Source organism: Raphanus sativus, unplaced genomic scaffold (assembly GCF_000801105.2).
Source record: "Raphanus sativus cultivar WK10039 unplaced genomic scaffold, ASM80110v3 Scaffold0213, whole genome shotgun sequence".
In the NCBI taxonomy this organism is placed as follows: Eukaryota; Viridiplantae; Streptophyta; class Magnoliopsida; order Brassicales; family Brassicaceae; genus Raphanus; species Raphanus sativus.
In genome coordinates, this window is record NW_026615533.1 from 40,001 (window position 1) to 52,780 (window position 12,780).

The following is a 12,780-nucleotide window of genomic DNA, read 5'->3' on the forward strand; positions in this document are numbered from 1 at the left end:
GGTTTCAACCCTCAGACCACATCAGAAAATAGTAGGGAAGAGATTGATAAAGAGAAAGGAAGAAACGGATGCAACCAACACATCATGGTTCAACCGGCCAGACCATTTAAACCCACGGTCTTGCGCGGTTACCATCCGGAGTGCATCAGTACCTTTGGCGTACGTTCCTCTGCGCCTCCATCCTTCTCTGTCTCCTTCCTCTTGTCCTTGTCACTCGGCCCGCCTGCCATGTTCTTATCTGAACCGTTTCCACCGATTAAAACTCACCGGAACGCCACACGGATCACTCCCCACCGCCGGTCTCTTCTCTCTTTCTCTCTGGTAGAATTTTGGCAGAGGTTTGCTTAGTTGTTTTCGTGATCTAAATTGATGAACAATGACTCCTATTTATAGGAAATGTCATCGACAGGCGGTTGGGACAAACGGTTACACGGTTTGGGCGAGAAGGCGCCAACCGCTCCTTTTGCATCCCTTCGGCCAAACCGCTACCCAACTGCTCCCTTTGATCGATGTTCAGCTCCCCAACACTCCTCCAGGTGCCTAGCTCACTTGCCAAGCTCCATGGTCTCACCTGACCATGTCACCACCGAACCGGACCCATAACCACTCACGGTCCGGTACAACCGTTCATGAGCCGAACACTCCGTCCAGCTGAGGTGAGCTGGTCACTAGCTTCCCCAGCTGAGTGAGCTGACCTGCCAGCTACTGGAGCTGTCCTAGACTTGTCTGAGCTACTGTGAGCTTGCCTCACTCCATTCCTAGCTGCCCGAGCTACCAAACCTCTACGGCCAGCTACCAAAACACTTGTCCAGCTCCTTTGAGCTTACCTTTCCTTCATTCTGGTTAAGTCTCAGCTTCCTGATGCACTTAACCCCATTTATGGACCATGATACGCTTGCCTTAAGGTCTCATGACCTGGCTGGTGCTTGTCCTCGCACCATGGCCCATCCGGATGGCTTATCTAGAACTTGGGACATGACAAGTCTCCCCCACTTGGAAGGAACTCGTCCCCGAGTTCATACTTGATGGTTCACCACCATCCACATACTGACTATACCACTCAGGATACTCAGCTTTCATCCTTGCCTCGGTTTCCCAAGTGATAATGTCTTTGCCATTGAATTCCCATACTATCTTAAGCATAGGAACTGTCTTTCTTCTCATTGCCTTTTCCATTCTATCTATGATTCGAACCGGCCTTGTCTCTAAGGTGAGGTTCTTACCAAGATCTTTTTTGAATCTCAGGCAACACAATGTCTTGGTCGGTCAGACACTTCCTTAGTTGAGACACATGGAACACATTGTGATAAGCATCCATTTCAGATGGCAAATCCAATTTGTACGCCACGGCCCCAATTCTCTCAAGTATCCTGAACGGACCAAGGAACCTTGGGTCCAGTTTCTTTCTTCCAGAAACTCTGGCCCTTCCCTTGAATGTGATCATCTTGAGATAGATTAGATCACCAACCTCAAACTCAAGATGTTTCCTTCTTTTCATCAGCATAACTCTTCTGGCGGTCTTGTGCTTCTTTCATCTTCTCCTTGACCAACTTGATCTTCTCAGTGGTCTCCTCCACAATCTCCGGACCTATTATGCTGCGCTCCCCCACTTGGGTCCAGCATAAGGGTGTTCTGCAAGGCCGCCCATACAATGCCTCATAGGGAGACATGCCTATACTGGTGTGAAAGCTGTTGTTGTAGGCAAACTCCACCAGTGGCAAGTGCTTCTCCCATGAGTCGCCCAGTCTAGTACACATGCCCTAAGCATGTCTTCTAGGGTCTGGATAGTTCTTTCCGATTGTCCATCTGTTTGGGGATGGTAGGATGTGCTCATGTTCACTCTAGTTCCTAAGGCTTTTTGGAAAGCCCTCCAGAAGTAAGAGGTGAACCTTGGGTCTCTATCAGAGACTATACTGGCCGGCACTCCATGCAGCCTCACTATCTCATCAATGTAAATCTTCACTATTTCATCCACTCCATCACCCTTTTTGATTGGTAAGAAGTGTGCAGACTTGGTCAGTCGGTCCACGATCACCCAAACTGCATCCTTCTTACTCCTTGTCGTTGGGAACCCTGTCACAAAGTCCATTGTGATGTGATCCCACTTCCACTCAGGTATAGGAGGTTCTGAAGTAAACCACTGGGAACCTGATGTTCAGCCTTGACCAGTTGGCAAGTTGGACACTTGGCCACCCACTCGGCCACATCAGCCTTCATCCTAACCCAATGATAATACCTCTTCATGTCCCTATACATCTTGTTCAGCCCGGATGTACCGAGAACTTTAGACTTATGAGCTTGCCTCATAATCTCTTCCTTTAGTCCCCGGTCACTCGGAACACTCACACGTCCATGTACCAAAATGGTACCATTGCTGGCCGTTTGATACTCAGTCTTGTCATTCTTTGCAACCTTTTGCAAATTCTCATCCAAGCTTTGTGCTTGTCTGATCCTACTAAGGAGATCAGCCTGATCCACAACCTCTAGTCCTAGAGGTTCATCCTCACTGACTAAGGTGTTTAGATTCAAAGACCTGACCATCCCCTCCAATACATCAGCTTCTCTTTCAGCTGACACCTCCGCTCTCCTCCGGCTCAATGCATCTGCCACCACCTATTTGCCTTGCCCGGATGATAAGCAATGTCAAGATCATAATCCGCCACAAATTCCATCCACCTTCTCTGCCTCAAATTCAACTCAGGCTGAGTAAAAATGTATTTGAGACTTTTGTGGTCGGTTAGGATCTGAACCTTAGCACCATACAAGTAGGACCTCCATATCTTCAGAGCAAATACCACCGCAGCCATTTCCAGGTCATGGGTTGGGTAATTTCCCTCATGCTTCCTAAGTTGCCTCGAGGCATAAGCAATGACTTTCCCATGTTGTGTGAGCACACAGCCTAATCCAGTGATGGATGCATCTGTGTAAACCACATATGGTTGATCAGCCTCAGGCAATACCAGCACTGGTGCACTGGTCAACATGGTCTTAAAGGCCTGAAAGCTCTTATCACATGCATCAGACCATATAAACTTCACATCTTTACCAGTAAGCTTTGTCATGGGTTGTGCCACACTTGCAAACCCTTGACATACTTCCTGTAGTACCCGGCCAAACCCAAGAAGCTTCTTACTTCCAGTTGCATTCTTTGGTCTTGGCCATTCTTGTATACACTTGACCTTCTCCTGGTCAACAGAAACTCCTTCCTCAGACACAACATGGCCTAGGAATCCAATACTTTTCTGCCAGAAACTACACTTGCTCAACTTAGCAAAGAGTTGCTGCTCCCTTAGCCGCTCCAGCACCATCCTGAGATGCCTCTCATGGTCCTTGTAAGACCCGATCCTGGCCTCTCGGCCCAACTGGATCCGCAGACTTACTTATTGTTTTCTTTGCTTGTTTGATCCATTTTTAAGTCTTTTATTTACTAAGTCATATTCAAATATGAGGTTCATAAACAAAGTGACCAGATAGTACAGCGGAATAAATAATAACTTAAAAAAAACATCCTTGTAGTTTACATTATAATACTCCTAATCATGTGATCCAATACATAGTTTCTTAATAGTCTCGTAAACAATAACTAGTTCTTCCCTAGCTTCGTTTACCCACACACGGCACAGCTTCTCACTGATAGAGCCTTCACGGTTCCTTGGCTTGACCACCACAAGCCGCATTTCCTGAAACCATAACCAATAAGCATTTAATCATAACCGAAGTGATATCGGATTAATCCTACATGTTTTGGTTTGGTTCCTAGAAATTTAATAAACCTTAAACAACATTATTATATGAACAAAATGATTTGGAACTGCCTATCATATCCTAAGTCTATCAACCAACCACCCCACGACTTAGAATAGATAGACAGCCCAGACAAAATATCAGAACACGACCAGTCCGTATCGTCCCAAAGACCAGTCCGACTATCCGGACAGAATCTAGGTTCGACCGGTCAATCTTGAAGTCCGGCTCAAAGGCCCAACGGACTCCCTTACCTGATCCAGTACTGGCCTGGATCCATACCATTGAGTAAGGCCCAAGCTCAGCCCGAATTGATCATCAACCGGCCAGACCTTGCGACTCACTACTCCGGTTAGACAACTGTGCATACGTCCTTGACTTAAGGTTTGGGACTGAACCATATGGACCGGACAGAACCTGCATCCATTGGCACCCTTTGGAACTCGCACCCTTTGGTATCTCGTGCCCCTTGGTCATTGACACCTCCTGGTCTATGGTACCTTATAGTACTCATAACTCTCTGGTATCCCATACCATCTGGTTACTCGTACTCTTTGGACTCTCATGACCCTTGGCACTCATGACTCTTGGCAACTTGTACCCTTTGGTGACTTTCCAAAACGTTCAGGCCAACCCCTTAATCATTGGTACGAACCGCACTGTCCCGCATAACCGACTCATGGTCTAGTTAGTGGTTAGGGTGTGACCATTCAAGTCAAGGGATGCAACCCTTGGGCCCAACAGACACAACCCTTCGTGCATCATCTGAAAGAAGAGAAAAAGATAGACTAGAAACAGATAAGGAGAAACGGTTGGGACTAATGAACCGACCAGATCCTCGGTTCGACCACAAGGGCTAACCGTAAGGTCTGATGGGACCAAAGCCCATACCATACCTTCTGAACCACGACTGGGTTCTCCAGGTTCTTCTCTCCATTCTGATCTTCCATATTGACCAGAGGTTGTTTCACAAACGATCAGAGTCGCCGGAAAACTAACCACCACTCAAACAGCCTCGGTATTGACCGGAAACTCTCTCTTTCTCTCTCTCTCTTTCTCTACGACTTTCTCTGAGTATTTTACTCTGGAACTGGATGAGAAAAGTGAATGGGACGAGGCCCTATTTATAGGAAATGAGGGGGTAAGTCTTGCCCCACGAACAGGCACGACTTGTACCGAAAAGGCATGACTTGGAAAACAGGTTGCACCCCTTTGTTCCCTTGCACCCCAACGCCTATCAGGCCATTATATTGGGTCAGGCTTAAGCCCAAACCATCCCCCAGGCCCCCTAGACACAGCCCACGGCCTTGCCCAAGAGCCCACCGGTCCATGGACCACATGGCTGGACCACCCAGCCCGCCACCGGCCCGGACCCGGACCACTGTCCCGAAACCCGAACAGTCCGTCTAGCTGAGATGAGCTGACTCCCAGCTGACCCAGCTGAGTGAGCTAGTAGTCCAGCTAGTGGAGCTGACTTAGTAGTGAGGGAGCTGGAGTACACTCTACTGAGCTTCTGTGAGCTGGTCGAGCTACTCGTGCACTTTGTCCAGCTACCGTCTAACTCGTTCTAGCTGTCTATTTCTTTCTCAGCTTATTTTGTTAAGTCTTTTCATACTTAACCTTTGTATTTGGACTATGGAACGCTTGCCTTTGATCACAAGGATCGGCTGGTTCGTTTCCTCGAGCCATAGTCCGTCCCGACAATCCTTCTCAGGATTGGGGGCGTGACAAGTCTCCCCCCCTTAGGGTGGATTCGTCCTCGAATCCTGATTCATTTGTTTCCTCAGAAACAAACTGATCAAACCACTCTGGGTACTCAGCTTTCATTCTAGCTTCTGTTTCCCAAGTGATTATATCTTTACCATCACAGTCCCAGACGATCTTGACCATCTGGACTGTCTTTTTCCTGGTTGCCTTTTCCATCCTGTCTACGATCCGAACCGGCCTTGTCTCTAAGGTTAGGTTCGTGCCTAGATCAGCTGGAATGGCAGGAAGGACGACATCTTGGTCCGTTAGGCACTTCCGAAGTTGGGAAACATGGAACACATTATGAAATGCATCCATCTTGGCAGGCAAGTCTAACTTGTATGCCACTTTGCCAACTCTTTCGATAACCTTGAACGGCCCCAAGTACCTCGGATCTAACTTCCTTCTTCCGGAGATCCTGACTCGTCCCTTGAAGGTAATCATCTTGAGATACACCAGGTCACCTACCTCAAACTCGAGATCTTTTCTTCTTCGATCTGCATAGTTCTTTTGGCGGTCCTGCGCCTCTCTCATCTTATCCTTTAGGAACTTGATCTTGTCAGTTGTCTCCTCGACAATCTCCGGACCAATCATGCTGCGTTCCCCAACTTGGGTCCAGCACAAGGGTGTCCTGCATGGACGCCCATACAGAGCTTCGTATGGCGACATGCCAATACTACTATGGAAACTATTGTTGTAAGCAAACTCTACCAAGGGTAGATGTCTTTCCCAGGAATCACCCCAGTCCAAGACACATGCTCTCAACATGTCTTCCAATGTCTGGATCGTCCGTTCAGACTGACCATCCGTCTGTGGGTGATAGGCGGTACTCATGTTTACTCTCGTTCCTAAGGCCTTTTGAAAAGCCTTCCAGAAGTGAGATGCAAACCTTGGATCCCTATCCGACACTATGCTTGCCGGGACACCATGTAGACGAACGATCTCATCAATGTATATACGTACAATTTGATCGACCCCGTCCGCCTTCTTGATGGCCAGAAAGTGTGCTGACTTGGTTAGGCGATCCACCACAACCCAGACTGCATCTTTCTTATTCCTTGTGGTGGGGAACCCAGTCACGAAGTCCATCGCGATGTGATCCCACTTCCATTCAGGAATAGGTAAGCATTGCAACAACCCACTAGGAACCTGATGCTCTGCTTTGATGAGTTGGCAAGTGGAACACTTGGTCACCCATTCAGCAATATCAGTCTTCATCCGGATCCAATGATAATACCTCTTGAGGTTCTGATACATCTTGGTCGCGCCAGGATGTACCGAGAATTTAGACTTATGAGCTTCCCTCATAATTTCCTCCTTAAGGCCCTTATCATTTGGAACACTGATCCGACCATTCACTAGGATGGTACCATCTTTTGCAATCTGGTACTCCGTCCTATCATTTCGAGCCACCTTATTCAGGTTCTCGTCATGACCCTGAGCTAAACGAATTCGGGTGAGTAGGTCGGCTTGGTTAACCGCCTCCAGCCCGAGTGGTTCAGACTCATTAGTCAATGCATTCAACTGCAGAGAACGGACCGTCCCTTCCAGGTCGCCCGCCTCCCGTTCGGCCGATACATCCGCCCTCCTCCGGCTCAAGGCGTCTGCGACCAGATTGGCCTTGCCCGGGTGATAGGAGATGTCTAGATCGTAATCAGCCACAAATTCCATCCACCTCCTCTGCCTTAAGTTTAACTCAGGCTGGGTGAATATATACTTCAGACTCTTGTGGTCCGTAAGTATCTGAACCTTGGCGCCATACAAGTATGACCGCCAAATCTTTAAGGCAAATACTACCGCAGCCATTTCGAGATCATGGGTGGGGTAGTTTCCCTCATGTTTTCTCAACTGCCTTGATGCGTAGGCAATGACCTTTCCATTCTGGGTCAGTACACAACCTAGTCCAGTTATGGACGCGTCGGTATAGACCACATATGGTTGGTCGGCCTCCGGAAGTACTAGGACGGGTGCGCTGGTCAACATGTCTTTAAGCGCGGAGAAACATCTCTCACACTCCTCAGACCATGTGAACTTAACGTCCTTCCCAGTCAACCGTGTCATAGGCTGAGCCAAGCTTGCGAATCCTTTCACAAACTTTCTATAGTAACCTGCCAGCCCTAGGAAGCTCCTGACTTCCGTGGCACTGCGTGGTCGGGGCCAATCCTTGATCGCCCTGATCTTCTCTGGATCCACCGAGACACCTTGGTCGGACACGATATGGCCGAGGAACCCAATACTCTTCTGCCAAAAACTGCATTTGCTGAGTTTAGCATAAAGTTTGTGTTCCCGTAATCGTCCTAGCACGGCTCTCAGGTGTTTCCTATGAGATTCCTCATCCTTAGAGTAAATCAGGATATCATCAATGAAGATGATCACTGATTCGTCCAAGAAGTCTTGGAACACGCTGTTCATCATTTTCATGAATGCAGCAGGTGCATTGGTCAGACCAAATGGCATCACCACGAACTCGTAGTGACCGTACCTGGTCCTAAACGCTGTCTTTCTAATATCATTTGGCTCTATAGGGATCTGATGATACCCTGAGGCCAAATCGATCTTAGAAAACCATTTAGCTCCTTTGAGTTGATCCAACAATTCGTCTATCCTGGGCAACGGGTACTTGTTCTTCACAGTAACCCTGTTCAACCCCCGATAGTCGATACACAGACGCATGCTACCATCCTTCTTTTTCACAAAGAGGACTGGTGCACCCCAAGGGGAGCTACTTGGACGTATGAACCCCTTGTCAAGCAATTCTTCTAATTGCTTCTTCAGCTCAGCCATCTCGGCCGGAGCCATTCGGTACGGACTCTTGGACAGCGGAACTGTCCCTGGCTCTAGTTCAATCATAAACGGTTCGGGCCTAACAGTATCAGGGGGAACTCCCTGTAGCGCCTGAAACACATCTCGGAACTCAGACACCAACGAATCCTCTGCAGGGTCTTTCAGACAAACAGAACAGTCGGGCTCCGTAGTGGTGATTGTGGCCAAAAAGGACTCGCAACCCTGTTTCAGCATCCGTACTGCTCGGACTGCTGATACCACTACTTTTCCTAGAGCCGGACTCAGACCTTGGTACTGAATCGGGTGAAGTCCATTCTCCAATTGCACACGACCCCTATGGCAATCGAGAGTGGCCCGATACCTTCCCAACCAATCCATACCTAAGATCACCTCGTGATTCTTTAGGTGGACACAAATCAGATTCACAGGGAAATCTCTTCCCTGAATTGACACTGGGATATTTGACATATTGCCCAGTGAATGCATTACTTGCCCTCCGGCTGCATTCACTATCACCGAAGTATCCCCAGCGTCCAGACAGAACAGACCCTTTCCGACCAGTTCCGGACTCACAAAACTATGTGTAGCCCCTGTGTCGAAAAGTACGTGTGTTTCCACACCACCAATCATGAGGGTCCCTATCAGAGACCCACATCAGAATCCCCTAGAACCTTCTAGGTTCCAGACCAAAACAATTCTACTTTTAAAGTAAAAAGATCAAATTCAGAAATTACCAGTGATCGAGTCCAGCGACCCGGAAGCACTGTCATCACGGGACAGCTCGTAAACCCGAGGGTTTGAAGCTGGCCTGCTCTGGCTTGGTTTGCCATTGTCTCCACGACCCTTCCCTTGACCTCCACGTAGCTGGGGACAGTCCGTCTTGTAATGTCCACTCTTGCCACACTGGAAACAAGTAGGAGAGCCGCTTCCTCCAGACTGGCCTGAGTTCTGGTTTGGTCGAGTGCAGTTCTGGATCTTATGGTCCATACTGCCACATCGCACACAAGCCCCCATGGCCTTCCAGCATTCACCTGGATGGTGTTTGCCGCACTTAGGACACTCAGGTCGACCACCAGAGGTCTTGCCTCCGTCTACCTGGTCCCATTTCCTCTTTCGGTCGTTGGTCTTGCCAGACTGGCCAGACTGCGACTTAGCCTTAACCTTGGCTTCCTCAGCTAGGTTAGACTCCAAAAGAGCCATTCGTTCGACCAGCTCATTCACGGTGCTGAAGGTGCGGATCGAGCAGTGGGTCTTCAGTTCAGGCCTTAAGCCTCGGATGAACCGACGGACCTGGACTGCCTCGTCCTCAAGCTCCCTTCCAACAAACCGTCTGAGCCGGTTGAACTCCTCTTCGTACTCCCGTACGGTTCTGCGGCCTTGGACCAAATCTAGGAATTTAGCTTCCAGACGGTCCCAAGCCTCTGCAGGAAAGTATTTGCGGTTGAATTCCACTTCAAAATCCGCAAAACTTCGGAGACTTCCATTGGTGCGCTTATCTAAAGCCAACCACCAATTATGTGCGTCCCCTTCCAGGAAGTGGATCGCAATGTCTCTCTGATAATCCTCTGGGCAACGAGTAGAATTGAAGTTTCGGACAAGCCTACTCCTCCACTCGTCTGCCTCTATGGGATCGGTGCTACCTGAGAAGTGTTGCGTACCCAGACGGGTGATGTGCTGCAACAAGCTCAGATAGTCCACCTTCTTCTCAGTCCTTACGGGTGGGTCGATCTCAATCACCTCAGCCGTTTCCCGGGCCGTACCATTTGCTATGGGCGTTGCGGTAGGTGGCGCTTGACCCACTGATGAGTTCACCAAAGGGGTGACCATCTGAGTCATAGCAACCATCTGATTGCCCATAAGCTTCATGGCTTCTAGCACGTCCTTCATGGACGGCCCTGCGGCCTGGTTTCCTTCACCATCGACTGCGCCTGTACGTGGGTCGACCCGACGCTCGGCATTTGAGGATTCTACTTCCTCTTCATGCTCCTGGTCGTCCTCCCTTATCGTACCATCAACTCGCCCTGGAGTAAGGGTTGCCGGATCTCCTGTTGTTCCTGCACCGGTGTTAGCTACAACCGGATCGGTTGGTAACCCGGCCGGATTGACATCGTCCACCCGTTGGCTGGACTGTCCGGTCGCTCCCTTACTCTTTCGAGTTCTTCCTGATTTGCTTTTACCACCCTAAGGATTCCAGACAAGTTAGTACAAGGACAACATAATAAAAGAAGAGAACAAACAGAATCCCTAGGCTAAGCAATCAATAACCTCACCGTGAGACCTTAATCAGCGGGCTGCGAGTGTGTGTGTAGACTACCATAACCCAACTATCCTAGAATCAAGCATGCTCTGATACCAACTTGTAAGACCCGATCCTGGCCTCTCGGCCCAACTGGATCCGCAGACTTACTTATTGTTTTCTTTGCTTGTTTGATCCATTTTTAAGTCTTTTATTTACTAAGTCATATTCAAATATGAGGTTCATAAACAAAGTGACCAGATAGTACAGCGGAATAAATAATAACTTAAAAAAAACATCCTTGTAGTTTACATTATAATACTCCTAATCATGTGATCCAATACATAGTTTCTTAATAGTCTCGTAAACAATAACTAGTTCTTCCCTAGCTTCGTTTACCCACACACGGCACAGCTTCTCACTGATAGAGCCTTCACGGTTCCTTGGCTTGACCACCACAAGCCGCATTTCCTGAAACCATAACCAATAAGCATTTAATCATAACCGAAGTGATATCGGATTAATCCTACATGTTTTGGTTTGGTTCCTAGAAATTTAATAAACCTTAAACAACATTATTATATGAACAAAATGATTTGGAACTGCCTATCATATCCTAAGTCTATCAACCAACCACCCCACGACTTAGAATAGATAGACAGCCCAGACAAAATATCAGAACACGACCAGTCCGTATCGTCCCAAAGACCAGTCCGACTATCCGGACAGAATCTAGGTTCGACCGGTCAATCTTGAAGTCCGGCTCAAAGGCCCAACGGACTCCCTTACCTGATCCAGTACTGGCCTGGATCCATACCATTGAGTAAGGCCCAAGCTCAGCCCGAATTGATCATCAACCGGCCAGACCTTGCGACTCACTACTCCGGTTAGACAACTGTGCATACGTCCTTGACTTAAGGTTTGGGACTGAACCATATGGACCGGACAGAACCTGCATCCATTGGCACCCTTTGGAACTCGCACCCTTTGGTATCTCGTGCCCCTTGGTCATTGACACCTCCTGGTCTATGGTACCTTATAGTACTCATAACTCTCTGGTATCCCATACCATCTGGTTACTCGTACTCTTTGGACTCTCATGACCCTTGGCACTCATGACTCTTGGCAACTTGTACCCTTTGGTGACTTTCCAAAACGTTCAGGCCAACCCCTTAATCATTGGTACGAACCGCACTGTCCCGCATAACCGACTCATGGTCTAGTTAGTGGTTAGGGTGTGACCATTCAAGTCAAGGGATGCAACCCTTGGGCCCAACAGACACAACCCTTCGTGCATCATCTGAAAGAAGAGAAAAAGATAGACTAGAAACAGATAAGGAGAAACGGTTGGGACTAATGAACCGACCAGATCCTCGGTTCGACCACAAGGGCTAACCGTAAGGTCTGATGGGACCAAAGCCCATACCATACCTTCTGAACCACGACTGGGTTCTCCAGGTTCTTCTCTCCATTCTGATCTTCCATATTGACCAGAGGTTGTTTCACAAACGATCAGAGTCGCCGGAAAACTAACCACCACTCAAACAGCCTCGGTATTGACCGGAAACTCTCTCTTTCTCTCTCTCTCTTTCTCTACGACTTTCTCTGAGTATTTTACTCTGGAACTGGATGAGAAAAGTGAATGGGACGAGGCCCTATTTATAGGAAATGAGGGGGTAAGTCTTGCCCCACGAACAGGCACGACTTGTACCGAAAAGGCATGACTTGGAAAACAGGTTGCACCCCTTTGTTCCCTTGCACCCCAACGCCTATCAGGCCATTATATTGGGTCAGGCTTAAGCCCAAACCATCCCCCAGGCCCCCTAGACACAGCCCACGGCCTTGCCCAAGAGCCCACCGGTCCATGGACCACATGGCTGGACCACCCAGCCCGCCACCGGCCCGGACCCGGACCACTGTCCCGAAACCCGAACAGTCCGTCTAGCTGAGATGAGCTGACTCCCAGCTGACCCAGCTGAGTGAGCTAGTAGTCCAGCTAGTGGAGCTGACTTAGTAGTGAGGGAGCTGGAGTACACTCTACTGAGCTTCTGTGAGCTGGTCGAGCTACTCGTGCACTTTGTCCAGCTACCGTCTAACTCGTTCTAGCTGTCTATTTCTTTCTCAGCTTATTTTGTTAAGTCTTTTCATACTTAACCTTTGTATTTGGACTATGGAACGCTTGCCTTTGATCACAAGGATCGGCTGGTTCGTTTCCTCGAGCCATAGTCCGTCCCGACAATCCTTCTCAGGATTGGGGGCGTGACAGCGTG